Consider the following 14,834-nt stretch of genomic DNA (forward strand, 5'->3'; position numbering starts at 1 on the left):
AAATCCTCTCCGGACGTCCGAACGTGTGCAGCTCTTCTAATTTAGATCATGACAGTGTGACACACAAGTCCAACATTAATAATGACGATGAGCCTCCTGGTCGCGGCTCGTCCAAACATTCAACCAAAGTTTCACTTTCACTTGTGCTGCGTTCACGTTCTCATCGGAGTCATGGGAGAATTCAACAGCTTCTTCTTATTCTTTATGGCGTTTAGGCGGCTGGCCACCTTTGCGAAGGGGCATTACCGCCACCTAGTGATCCAGGGTGTGGGTCAGGCTCCTATATCCCATCCTATATTCCGACTAACTTAGTTGATCCTAAGTAAATAGAATAAAATAAATGAAATAAAGGTTCTTTTATATACTCCTATCCTTTTTATAAATTAAACCACCACCCTCGATTTAGCTGTACCACCCTCACTAAGTATATCCTTCAGCTCAAATCCTTGGACCCCCAGACGCCTCAACTCGTCCCTCATCACTCTTCTTTGATCTTCATACATCCTGCACCCCAGCAATACATGTCCCACTGACTCCTCCTCCTTCCCACATCCCTCAATCACTGGGACCTCGAAGGGGTGCTGACCATGATCCCCATAATAATAATAATAATAATACATTTTATTTATAAGCGCCTTTCAAAAACACTCAAGGACACTTTACAAAAGATGAAACAAGCAATAAAAACACAGGTAAAAGACTAACTAAAATACAATGGAAACAGTGCAATTACAGAGAGTATGCAGTTTTAAATAGACGAGTTTTGAGTCTAGATTTGAACAGAGGGAAAGAGTCGATGTTACGGATGTCCGGAGGGAGGGAGTTCCAGAGTTTGGGAGCAGAGTGGCTGAAGGCTCTGCTCCCCATGGTGCTGAGGCGGGCGGAGGGCACAGTGAGGTGGATGGAGGAGGAGGATCTGAGGGAACGGGAGGATGAGGCAATGTGGAGGAGGTCTGATAGATAGGGAGGGGCGAGGTTGTGGATGGCCTTGAAGGTATACAGAAGGATTTTGTAGTCTATTCTGATCACTGGGACCTCCAAGGGGTGCTGACCGTGATCCCCATATCACTGGGACCTCGATGGGATGAGGCTGATGATGATCCTACAGTCACTAGGATCTCCAGCAGGACTGAAGAGGAAGATGAGGAGAGAAGCCGGGAAGAGGAGGGGCGCCCCTTCCTCGACCCGTCTCACCATGTAGAGACAGGAGGAGGAGGAGAGGGGGGATGATGATGATTCACTGGACAGTTCCAGACCTTCATCTCCTCTCAACCAGTATCTCCCAGTACAGAAGCAGAGGCTGAACTGGGAGCAGCTGGGAGCTGGGAGTCGCCGAGGCAGTCGGACGACAGAGACTCAAATTAAATTCCTCAAACCAAAATAAACTCAAACAATCTTTGCAGGTTTATTTAATGGTGAGATTTGTATTCATTCATTTATTTAACTTTGAGTGCAACATAGAAATTATAAATCATGTCTGGAAAAATTTTTGCTTGAAGATGTTCTTGGAGGGTCTTGCTGATTTTCATCTGTTTAAAGTGGCTCTGATTATGGCTGCAACATAATGAAATGCTGACAAATATGTTCTGGGCACAACACAAAACAGAATTTGTTTTGAGGATGTGAAATCTTGCCAGCACTGGTGTTCATGTCATGTGAAAACATTTTAAGTGTCTTCAATAGAGCGATGAAAAGTGAAATCATAAAAACATTATCATCATCCTCTTCTGTCTGTGCAGCAGAAAAGTTTTTTTTTTTTACATATTTATTTCAATGTAATGCTCTGTTTATGTCCTCTGGTATATTGTATTGTACACAAAATGATAGAGCGGGGTCCTGCATGAGTTGTTTTGGAGGTCCATCCAGTGAAAATCATGAACTGGGATTGAATCCTCATATTGAATGCTCCATGTGGGTTTGGTTTCCATAGCAACAGTTAAAATGTAATATCCAACATGCAGTAAATTGCATTAATGTAATCAGCCTCAAGACACAACAGTCATCAGGCTCCAGGCTGCTGTCCCTGTACTGTGCTGATGGCTCCAGTAGGGGGCGCTCTGCCTCCATGAGCTCCTCCAGCTGATGAAGTCTGTCATATTAAACACAGTTGTGGTGGAAAAACACCATGAACCACCTGTCACCTCACCAAAAAGTATGTAATAAATAAGGAAATTAATTAGAAAATCAGAAACAAGTCAGATGTTGTTGAGAACTTGTTGATTTGTGATTATAGCGCCCTCTAGTCAGTCACTGTAATTTTCTGGAAATGTGTTGAGATGCAAAGCTTGTTAAAATCCCATCATGAAGACGAGTGGATATCAAGACACATGGGAAACCGAGGGAGCCAGACAGCGCCACCTATAGAAAAAATGGTGTCATTAATAAAATGCTGGAAGACTTGAGGAGCTTGAGAAAAACCGCAGGAGAAAAAAAACAAAACAAAAACAAACATATGCAATAAACAAAACAACAATAAAAAAGTGTGACAAGACACAAATGACGTCACTCACTCATCTTGAGTCTTTAATTCTCTCATTTTTATCATTTTATGCACCCAATTTTATCACCTGACCAACAATTTATCAGCCTCATGGTGTCCACTTTTCCAGGGTTTTATTTTAACTGCTGATATCCCTAGCATGATGTATTTGTGGTTTTGAGTACCTGAGGTCTGCTAAATATATAGTTTCACAGCAAGGTTTGCTTAGCCAATCAGAAGAGAGAATCAGCCCCTCTCCACTGATTGGCTGACTATTTTCTGAGTGACATATGTTTGGGCCAATCAACCGACGTCACTGCGCAATGCATTCCGAGACGTAAACATTAGAGCGAGAGAAAACGGAGCCAACAAGATACAGTAACTATTTGAAAACTTGTTGAAAGCGAGTTATCATCTTATGTAAGTTTGTCATGGCTACCGCCGAGCGTGATGTTATACAACCGTACGTACTTGAGCCCGACTCCGATCCCGATCCAAGTAAGAAACGCTATCTCATTTTGTGTGCACTACTGCTGTATGTGCAGCTAAATGACAGTAAAAGCTTGATTTGATTTGATTTGATTGTGTCGGGTTGATAAAACAGTCGGCGCTGAAATGAGCCCAACAGACGTGCAAATTTGGACTAAAACTGTGCGGGACCCGTGAAACCGGGACCCTGCGCGTGAAGGTTTACGACCGCACGATCCCGAACCACCTCAAATCCGTTTATTACAAGATGTTTCAGAATGGTACGTTATTTTTGTTAAGTATGTTGTGAACTTGTTGCCTGGGGAGCGGAGGCGTACTGGCTGAGCTCGCTAGCTTGGTAGCTTGTAGCCCGAGGAGCGTAAACAAACTGTCTGAGTTGGCTGGCTTGAAAGCTGAGGCCTGTACCATAAAGCTGGATTTCGGCTTAGCGAGCTAACTTAAAGCCCAACACACACCGGCAGCGCAGCGTCGCGGTGCGTCAGGTGACGCGCATCACCTGACGCACCCAACACAAACTGGAAGCATCGCGCTGTAGAACTTCAATCAGCGTTAACTGGGAAAAAAACTACATACCACGGAAAAAAGACAAATCAACCGGAACAACCAGCACTGTCTGACAGGCTATCTTAACTTAATATCCAATGATGGGCAGTAGCTTATTGATCAAGTAGTGCAGTAGTTCCAGTTATGTTTAAAATGGAAACCCAGGAAAAAACGGTGCATATAACGGACATGTTTACCGCAATATATCCTTCAAACCAGCAGAGCGCTTATTTGTAATGTAAACTAGAGCTGTTTGACTGACAGTTTTATTAAAATACAGGAGAGAGCCACAGAAGCAGAGACGAAGAGCAGCTACGGAAGCTGGGATGGACATCCTCAAGGGAGAAAATACGCTTTTTCAGGCGCGTCGACGCTGGAAATAGGACGGTGGCGTAAAAGGTAGCGGCGCGGCGCGTCAACGCGCGTCTAGCCGCCACCGGTGTGCAGACACACATAGAAAATAATGGGGGCAGCTGTTTGACGCGAGTCGGACGCCGCCGATGTGTGCTGGGCTTAAGGCTTAACTCTGGATTTTCTGTACCATAAAGGTGGTTTACTTTTTATCGGGGTATGTTGCCGTGGCAACATACACTGAACACCTAACCTGCTCCGGAGCAGGTTAGGTGTTTGTTGTTCTCTCACATTTTTTCAAGTTTGAAGAGAAGGAATTCTTCTTGTATTTTTTTTTTTTTTTAAATTCATGACTCTGCAGGAGTCATGAGTAAACCTTGGGTACGAGGAGCTGGGCCCAGGTGGCCAACGTTAGCTGGTAAACGTCACGTTAACGTCACGGTACATCTGGCTCCAGGGTCTCATGTCACTGACTGAACCTGTGACAGGGGCGTATCTATGGTGGCCACCCGAAAAAATAGACTTTGCCACCTCAGCTGCCACCCCAATTCTGACAGTCTAATAGAATTTGTTTTTTCTTTTTTTTTTAATGTTGACACTGGTTGGAAATTTACAAGGCTCTAAATCCACTGTCTGAGTGCAAGTGAATGTGTCATAACATGATACAGCAGCAGGTCCCATTCCTCTCATTTTTCTGTCTCGATTTCACCAGTGATAGACAGATGACCACTGCTACAACCAGAACAAGCTCATTTTTAATTTTCACTTCTGACCTGTGTCAGGCTGGTGGGTCTATGGTCTTTCTTTCTTTCTTTCTTTCTTTCTTTCTTTCTTTCTTTCTGTCTATCTATCCACCTGCTGCCCCACAAAATTTCCATGCCACCCTTTAATGCCACCCATCAATATTTTTGTAGATCTACCCCTGACCTGTGGGGGTTATTACGACTGAAAACATCCATTCAAAAGTGTTAAAACATTTGAAACAGGTGCACCGAGTTTAAATCTGTTTGAAACAAGGCAAAATAAGGAAGATCAGCCCACAAAGATCAAGAAAATGAGTCTTCATGTGAGAAAATCCTGGAAACAAGTTGATTAACATTGAAAAGAAATGGTCTTTTTTTTTTTTTTTTTAACTTATTTGAAGAAAAAATCAAGATCTGAACACAGAAAATGAAACTAGAGAACTTGTCAAGATGGAGATTTTTTTCCCAGTAAGGCCTCTTTAGACAAAATGTCACGTGTTATTGCAAAGTAAACATACAACTCATTCATTTTTGACATTTTCATATTTTAAAGGTGCACGATTCGCTGTAGATCCATATTTAAAAATCCACCTAAAAGCCAAGGAGCAGTGATTGTGTGAGTGTTGAAACGGGACTGACACGACTGCAGAGATTAGCATCACGGCCAAACAAAACGTGTTGTTGCAGCAGAAACTCCCCGAGCAGCAGTTACCAGTGTTTGTGTTTCCAGCGTTTCTGAGCCCGAGTCACGATCTTGGACCTTGAGAAACACCTCGGCGAGGAAGCGGGCTCCAGATACGGCTGTGTGAACGTGGTTTGGCTTGGCCGGCCCGTCCCGGCCGAGGGGAGGGGAGCAGAGCCCGCGTCCCCTCCTGTTAGACTCAGTTGTTTTCTTTGAGCCCATTAAGCAGCTTTAGGGCGGCATCGGGGCGTTTTCATGTTGAGATCAAATATTGCTTTTGGCAGAGGACGTCCAAGCCTGTTGCATAATTTGCAACGCACCACGGCTGGTAATCCATGTCAAGATAAAAGAGGAGTAACATGGGATTATCTCATCTCCCCTTCTTCATCACTTTTCTCTTTACCTTCCTTTTTATTACATCTCTCCCCCAGAAAAGCTTGAAAGTGAATTGAATGTTGAATCAAATGTTTTAAATTAATTAAAAGATTCTTAATAGGAAGAAATGGGTGTGTTGCATTTCACAAAAACATCATTCTGGACTTGGAGATTGGGCACTTGAAACTGAGCGAGTGAAACATTAAAAAAACTTGCAGATTTTTCAACAAAATGTGCAAATAAGAGACTAATAATGCACTGAATTTCAAATATATGTTTCAGATTTTCCTCTTGAAACGTCCAGCAGCAGAAAAGTTTGTTTCAGTTGCGTACTCAGAGGTAATTAGTGTTTAATCTCACTTATTTCTGATTTATACCTTTTTATTGTCTCTGTATTTGCCGGCTGCGGTGTTTTGATTTATTAGATTTATACCACTTTGACGCCGCATTCATGTGCTGCCAGATCAGTCAGAAAAATGGACTTCCAATTTGGAAATTAGAATAAACCTAGAAAAGCCAAGTCTGTGTCAGTCAACAGTGGGGAAATACACATAAATATTAATAATTTTGTTCAGTTATCTTGTTAAAATGCAGCCTCTGTAGCGTTTCTGAAAAGCAAAAAACGGACGCAGGTCATACGGAGAAAAGCATTTTCTTTTAGTCTTTTATTTATCCTGAGGAGGCTTTTATTGACGGGATATGGGTTATTGACTAAATGATAGATATTGATATTAGAGAGTGCAGGCTGGACTGTGAATCGGATAATATCTGTTTGATTTAAGGATTCAGATCCTCAAAAAAACTTATTATATCAGGATAAACCCTCATCTCATTTTCAACAATGTCCCTCATATTAACATAGAAAAATACACGAAATGTGTTAAATATTGGGGATATCATTTTCCTAAAGTGTGCTGTTGAGGTGGATCCAGGTTCACTGCAAAATCTTAACAAATCCAGTGTCATAATCTTGTTTTTCCTGAAGTACAAAAAAATCTGCCACATGCGATGTCACATTTCCAATTTAAATCAATATTTTTTAATAATTTACTTGCATAACGTGACTTTTTCGTGCAAAAATCTCCATCTTAAGTCGTTCAGTCTCATCTTCAGTGTTCAAATCTTGTTTTTGCTTCAAACAAGGTAAATATGTGTGCACTTGTTTCCAACTTTTCTGGCATCTGGTGTCACTTTCTTGTCCCCGCTGTGGCTGACGTGCCTCCTCTCCACCGATTTCGACTTGTTCCCGGGAGAATGAGTGTGGAACCAGTGGAACCAGTGAAGCTGCGCTGGAGAAAGCGGGGTCACCTCTCCCCCCGGGTGCCCTGTGGGTGTGACGCGGGCCGCCGTGGGTTCGGGGGTCCCTCCGCCTGTTTGGCTTCATGATTAGAGCCCGGGACAGAACAATGTGAGGGTGAGGGGTTCATTTCCTGCCGGGGGCCACCCAAACCAACATGAAGGCGCTCAGCGTGTGTGTTGATGTTTGCCCCCCCCCCCACCACCACCACCCTTCTCTCGGTCCCGAAAGAGCGATTTTTTTTTTGTTTTTTTTTTCCCAAATCACGTCTCTATTGTCTGTGAGAGGAAGAGGGCAATTAAAACGAGCCCCGTGGACGGAGCGATACGCTTTCATGTTCCCTCGGCTGTTTGGTGTTCTGCTATCGCCCGTGTGTGTGTGTGTGTGTGTGTGTGTGTGTGTGTGGGTGGGGGGCTTTGTGGAGTTGAGAGGCTGGCAGCAGCAAGAGTGTATGTGAGGGTGAGGGTGTGTGTGTGTCTCTCTCTTTTTGTATTCACCTGTGTGCTTTTCATTGTTTGGCTTCATCAGTGTGTGTGTGTGTGTGTGTGTGTGTGTGTGTGTGTGTGTGTGTGTGTGTGAATGTCAGTTTAAGGATTTCATTTTGTATATGTATGTGTGTGTTTGTGTGTTTGAGTGCATGTGTTTGCACATCACTCTGTGTGTGTGTGTGTGTGTGTGTGACAGTTTGAGGATGTCAGCCTGTATTTGCACGTGTGTGTGTGTGTGTGTGTGTGTGTGTGTGTGTGCCAGAGAGAGACTACATTTGAGTGTGTGCATACATGTGTGTGTATATCAAAATGTGGATGCAAAACTGTGTGTGTGTGTGTGTGTGTTTGAGTGCATGTGTGTGCACATCAAAATGTAAGTACGTGCGTGTGTGTTTGTGTGTGTGTGTTTGTGTGTGTGTGTGTCTCTCTCTCTCTCTGTGTGTGTGTGTGTGTGTCTCTCTCTCTCTGTGTGTGTGTGTGTGTGTGTCTCTCTCTCTCTGTGTGTGTGTGTGTGTGTGTGTGTGTGTGTGTGTCTCTCTCTCTCTCTCTCTGCTCACCTGAAACTATATTTTGGCTTTTTTTTAGTTTCAGCTGCATCATCATTGTGTGTGTGTGTGTGTGTTGGTGTGTTTGTGCCTGTCAGTGTGTGGATGCAAAACTGTGTGTGTGTGTGTGTGTGTGTGTCTTTCTGCTCACCTGAATCTATGTTTCGGCTTTGTTTTAGTTACAGCTGCATCACTGTGTGTGTATGTGTGTGTGTGTGTGTGTGTGTGTGTGTGTGTGTCTGAGCATCACAGTGGGGATTGTTCCCTGGGAAGCGGACTCAGAGCTCCCAGTATTGTAACACCGGGGAACAAAAGCGTCTTTTTCATGTGCGTCCAGCGGCGGCGCGGCGCAGGAAGTCGTTGAGAGGATCAGTTGTGACTGACAGAGAGCGAGTGTGTGCCACGCCCGCCTGCCGGCCGCCACGCCGGCTTCATGTCAGCCCCGACTGATGAGATGGGCCGATACTGGCCTTTTGATACAGCGACCGCAAACCCAGTTTAAAACGGGGATTTTCCAAGACGTGTGAGTTTCTAAATATCCTCTCAAATATCCTGCTGAAGTGAAACCGTGTTAGATAACACACCAGCCCTCGCCGAAACTCACAGAAATCAGCTGGTAGAAACAATATCAGATCTCACGGTTTCATGTTTTCTCCACCTCATGATGACAATGACAAAAAAAAAACTAACATTTTAACAAAAAATTGCACATTATAGTTTGGGTGAACTGTTCCTTTAAATGTCGTATACTGTTTTGAGAAGCTTTGAGAGTCTGTCACTTTATCTGATTTTTCCAAAACCAGCCCGAGAAACATGACATGATTTAATTTTCTTTGCATGTTTTATTGATTCATTGAGCAATAATAATAATACTAGACCCTCATATATATGACAGGGACGACAAGGTGGTTGATTTCTTCATTTACAACGTAAAAGGTAACACTTTACAATAAGAGTACAACAATTAACATTAGTTAATGCCATAATAAACATTAAGTAACAGGTAATAAATATAAAGTAACAGTTAACTAATGTGTCTAAGAATCATTTACTAATGCTGTTCATGCTAAGGTATTAATTTATATGTTATTTAAGGGTTATTGTAGATATTATTAACATTACTAAATGCCATAATAACCATTAACTAACAGTTAATTAACCATTACGGCATTAACTAACGTTAACTAACATTAATTGTTGTACTCTTAAAGTGTTACCACCTAAAATTTCCCAGAGTTTCAGTCGGGGAAATTTTCCTGATTCAGAGGAGTTTTCCAGGAGCATTTTGGAGAAAACGCTTATTTTCTCCTCCACATGAAATTGTCAGTATTGGCAGCTTTCATCCACAAATACCAAGAATGATATCAGTCCTCAAATACTAAGTGAAGTTCACGTTCTATATTCAGATTTACACACTGCAGATACACACACACACACCTTTTCCCGACCCAGCAGATCACTTCAAGTCCATGACACTTGAAGATAAAATTTGACACTTATCAACAATCTCATTCTCTGATTTTTGCATTGAGTCTCACTGATTTTTGACAATGCTATAACCTACCATCTAATATATAAAAAATTAGAGAATGCCAAAAATAAAAGCCATTTGCTGTTTTATTTTGGGACTTTTACCCATTTTCGAGTCGATCTAACTTTTTTTTGAGTGGTTGGTGCCCAAACTATCATTGTGCACCTTTTCAATCAGTGTTCTCATGGCAAATGCATGAAATACATCATATTATACATGAAGACAAGTTATTTAATGAGGGATTGGCTGTTTTTTTTTTTGTTTTGTTTTGTTTTGTTTTGTTTTGTTTTGTTTCCTGGCATAATTTGATGACATAATTTCACTTCATCAAATTAAATGATATTGATCCTAATAATAATGACATATTTGATCATGTTGTGCCTTATTTCAGCTTTATAACTCTGATCTGCCTTGGAGAAACATGTTTTTTGTAAAATTCCCCCCAACACGTGAAGCGCCGTGGGACAGATGTGTTATTCTCTCACCCGGCTGACACTGAACAGCCTCTCCAGGACGTCAGTCTGGACTCGCTGATGAACATTTTTCGTTTTTTTTTTTTTTTTTAAATCCCAGCTCGAATCCCTCGGCCTCGGGCCCCTGCGCCCCTCACGCCACACCGCGCTCCCGCTTCCCTGTTGTTGCTGAGCGTTTGCTTTCCGTGTGGAAGTCACATGTGGCGGCTGCTGTTTAACATACAGTGGCGTCTCCATGCGGTCGACTGATGTGGGGCCAACCGCTGCTTGGAGATAGATAGTGAGATTAGCATGGGAGAGGCGGCCATAATGAGCGTATTGTACAGGCACAACAAAGGCAGCTTTCAGCCCGGCAACATGGACGCAGGCCGTGGGGAGCAAAGCATTTTCTTATAATCTTTTATTTATCCTGGGAAGGCTTTTATTGATGGGATATGAGTGTTGAGAGTGATGGATATTGATATTAGAGGGAGCAGATTCTCAAAAGCACTTTATTTTAGACATTTATTCCATCAGGATTAACGCCTTGAGATGTATCCTCTAGTTGTCAAGGAGCTCCCTCATATTGATCTTATATTAATATATTATAACACACTAAATGGGCTAAATACTGCGGATATTATTTTCTTAAAGTGTGCTGATGAGGGGAATTAAGGTCCACTGGAAAAAATCTTCACAAGTTTCATATTCAGTGTCAAAATCTTGTTTCCTGTCAGTTGGATGTCATGATTCTGGTTGAAATCAACATTTTTGTGAGAATAAAATGTCATTTTCATGCAAAAACCGCCATTTTAACAGGTCATTTGGTCTCATTTTTAGTGTTCAAATTTGGTTTCTTTCTTCAGACAAGGTTAAAAAAAAAAATCTGCTGGTGGGATGAGATAATCCCACTTGTTTCCAGAATTTTCTCGAATCAGGAGTCATTTTCTTGATCCTGGTGGGCTGATCTGCCTTATCCTGCTTTGTTTCCACATATTAATATTTGGTTCCAGGAAAATCTCATTCAACTGGCAGATTTTTTTTTTTTACATTGTTTGAAGGAAAAACAAGATTTCAACACTGAAGCTGAAACTAAATCATTAGAACCTGTTGAGATTTTTTGCAGCGTATATTACAAATCCACTAAATGTACAAAATATTATGTGGTGAATCCAGATTAAGTCCATTATCTCTCCAAAATCAGATTTTGCTTATTAAACATCACCAGTCACAAAAAAATATATGTAAATAAAGAGAAGCAGAGGAATCAGAGAAGATTTTTTTAAGCTTTGGGACAGCAGAGATGAAGATTGAGATACAAGCGTCTTAATATCAGAGGGATGTCCAATATATTCTACTGGCAGATTGAAATTTTAATTAACACTCCAATCCAAAATGATTATGATAAAAATTGTTACCCAAGTTGATATTTCAGATACTTTATGTTTCATATTAACCATAAAGCCCTTACAAAAAAACATAACTTCCCTCTCCCATTAGGAAAAGCCAATAAATATGACGATAAAACAAACAAACAAATAAACAAACTAACTGATGTCATTTGTGTATTTAGAGGCGTCAAACACTGAATGTGGTCAAATTGAGCCCAAATATAATCGCAGGATTGACGTTTAAATCTACACTCTGCCCTCTCAGTTTGAGTCATTCGGGTTTAAGTCGTTGCTCAAGGGCACATCGGTATAAGCTGCTGCCAGGGGGGTAAAACCCTGGGGATTTGAACCAGCCACCTTCCCGTTTAGCAAACCTTGCCCAAGTCCTCCTGCTTCCCTTGCCAAGTGGAAACAACTGGAAATCTGAATTTGACTGTGATCCAAGTGAGAAAAAAAGAAAACCTGGTTGGCGAAACATGAAGTGGAGGACAGGCCTGGTGTGTGTGTGTGTGTGTGTGTGTGTGTGTGTGTGGCCCATCCTTACACAACCCCCATTGTCACCGCATTACAATCAGACCACATTGTTCCACCTGATATCCAGTTAAAAATACAGGCCAGCGTCCCTCATAAAACCACTTTTTATGGATTAAGACAGATTATATCATCCATCATGTTCTGCTTTTCTCATTATAAGTCCCAATTCTGATTTGTTTCTTTATGAAATGAGGCCAAAATGCTCCTCAAATTCTCCATCATCCTGTAACGAGTCATGTCTTCATCCTCTTTACTTTTTTTTTGCATTTTTTTTTTAAATTCATAGCTCTGTAACTCAAAAGATATGGGATTTAGCTTTTTTTTTTTTTTTTTTTACAATACTAAATAATAAAAAAAATCCAATAGCAAACGGCTTCAGTTATATGTTTGGACACATTGGACAAGACTGAACCACAGGAGGCTTCCCACAGGACAAATCAAGTTGTTTTTTTCCCCCTCAGATTGCTCATAAAAAGTATTTGAGACTTGCAGAAATGATCGTATTTCTCTCTGCTAGGTGATGTAATATAAAACCACGGCCGCACAAGAAACACCACTAATCAAGATGTTTTGACGAGACTTGGATTTTATGGGAAATAAAGTTTTCTGGCAGCTGCCCACCAGAAGCCGGCCTGACCCTCGACTTAATGCAGCCCAAACACGTCTGTCCGGCTTCATGGCAGGAAGACTCGCTTGTTTTCTCGCACGAGTGTTTTCTCTGCGTCTGGAGCCAAACCCAAACCAAACAGCCCCCGTGTCGACCCTCTGGCTGCTTCACATCTACACATACAGACGTACATCAACCGTCTGACTTGTGCCGCCTTCATAACTGAAGAATAAAATAAAAAGCATTTTATTTAAAAACATTTATTACCTAAATAGACAATAAAAATTTAAATGAAATAAAATTTTAAGATGAGATTGAATGGAAAATCCCATCTTTTTTAATGGCCATAAATTAAATTAAATTAAATTAAATTAAAATAAAATATTAAATTAAATTAAATTAATGTATAGTAGCTGCAGTGCTTGTTTATGCCTCAAAATGATGGAAAAAAATAATAGCCATATTATTTAAATGACTTAATTGATTTCTACTAATTTATCTGACCTGCTAAACAAGTTAAAGGTGCCGTGTTATTCAGATTTTTTTATTCAGAGTTTTCATTTTTAATATACGTTGGCTCAGAAAAACAATAATGTTTGTTATGATGTTTTGCAAATAAATGTAATTAATTTTAAAGGGGTTTTACTGAATTATTTTTGAGCACAAAGTCGTCACAGTGCTGAACTCCGATTGGCTGACAGCAGTTCAGAAAAGCTGGCAAAGCGACCTGATTGGAGGGATTTTTTTTTGAGCGGAGCCAATCAGGACAGAGCCCAGTTGTGATGCGTTTCCTGAAGTGAGTCTGAAACTTCCCGCAAAGGAGAATTTGAAAATGAAATGACCTAAAGTTTAACCACTCAAAATACAAACTGTAACCACATCTTCACGATTCTATTATAATGTTGATAAAAGCTGGATTATTGTCATGTGAAGGCTTTAAAGCGCCGCTGACGCCCTGCAGCAGCACGGAGCAGGTGTCAGGCGTTTTTCGCCGCGCTGTACGTTTTATTTAGGAGCAGAAATGTGTCCAAAGTGAAGCCGCTTGCGTAACGATGTCAGAGTAATGGGCTGTAAGGACTCTGCTCTGCTCTTTTTCCAGCGCCGTCATTACCGAGTTCATTAGGCGCAGCTTAGCCCGCCATCCAGGCAGCAGCTCAGTAGGAATTAGACTTAAGCTGCGTTTCCACTGGAGCGACTCCGTCACCTCGCATCAAAGCTCACCTGCAGGCGCCGTCCAGCAGCTCCTCTGGCCAGGTATCAGCTCTCCCATTCATTTCCATTTTTTTTTTTTGTTTGATTGTGTTGCCATATGGCACTTCCTTCATCTTGTACATTATCATGCTATTATTTAGGAGACTGTTGCTGTGGCCTGATTAGCCATTGTTGTTTGAGCCACACGGAAAAATAAAAAAAGGCTGACACTGCCAAAAAATGTCTCTGGACAGAGATCAGCATTGTGTTCATTTTTATCAAAGTGGCAAATATTTGGGTGCAAGTGCGTCAAAGTCTGCAGAGCTGTTTTGTCTTTGTCTGTTTTCTAAACACACTTGCATCCTCATGTCGGTCACTGTAGGCATCTGAGGGAGTTAGTAATGAGTTAATCAGATAATAAACTGATACATTTTTCAGGATTTTTGTTCTGCTGATTTTCAGCACTTTGGATAATCATATTTTTATAAACTTAAAGTGCAAAACATTGCTTCAACAACAACAACAAAAATGTTATGTTTAGGTTTATATCTTCTTGACTTTTAACTTTAACACAATTCTCATGTCTGCACTGACAGTTTAGTTTAATCTGGTGCAGAGCTGGGCAGTATGCACATACATAATATCACAATAATCCCATGAGCAGGTTACAGGATCACGATATCTGCGAGCATATCGTTAGGCCGGTGAAAACCTCGCATCTCCAAAATCGTCAAGTTTTCAGGGCCTAAAAAAACCAGTCTCGTCAAAGTTAAAGCTCATAAAGATTGTGCCATCGTCTCACCACATAGAAAATTATAGAATCCATCTACTGAAAATATGAAAACCACCCAAATTAGGCAACGGCCACAAGAAAAATCACATCTTCACTGACAGAAATTTGGTTATTGATATGTAAATAACTCGAATAAAGCTCCCTCATTCGTTTCAGATCTCATTTTAACAGATTTTAAACACTATTTCCTTTTTTATCGTGACTTTAGACAACAAAAATGTGATTCATGATCCAATATATTACTATTGAAAGATGATAAACCCCAATATTGACATTATCGTGCATCCGTACTGCGCAAATCAACATCAAAACTGAAACAAATGTGTGGATAAATACATCACGT

This window comes from Myripristis murdjan, chromosome 2 (assembly GCF_902150065.1).
Source record: "Myripristis murdjan chromosome 2, fMyrMur1.1, whole genome shotgun sequence".
Taxonomy (NCBI): Eukaryota; Metazoa; Chordata; class Actinopteri; order Holocentriformes; family Holocentridae; genus Myripristis; species Myripristis murdjan.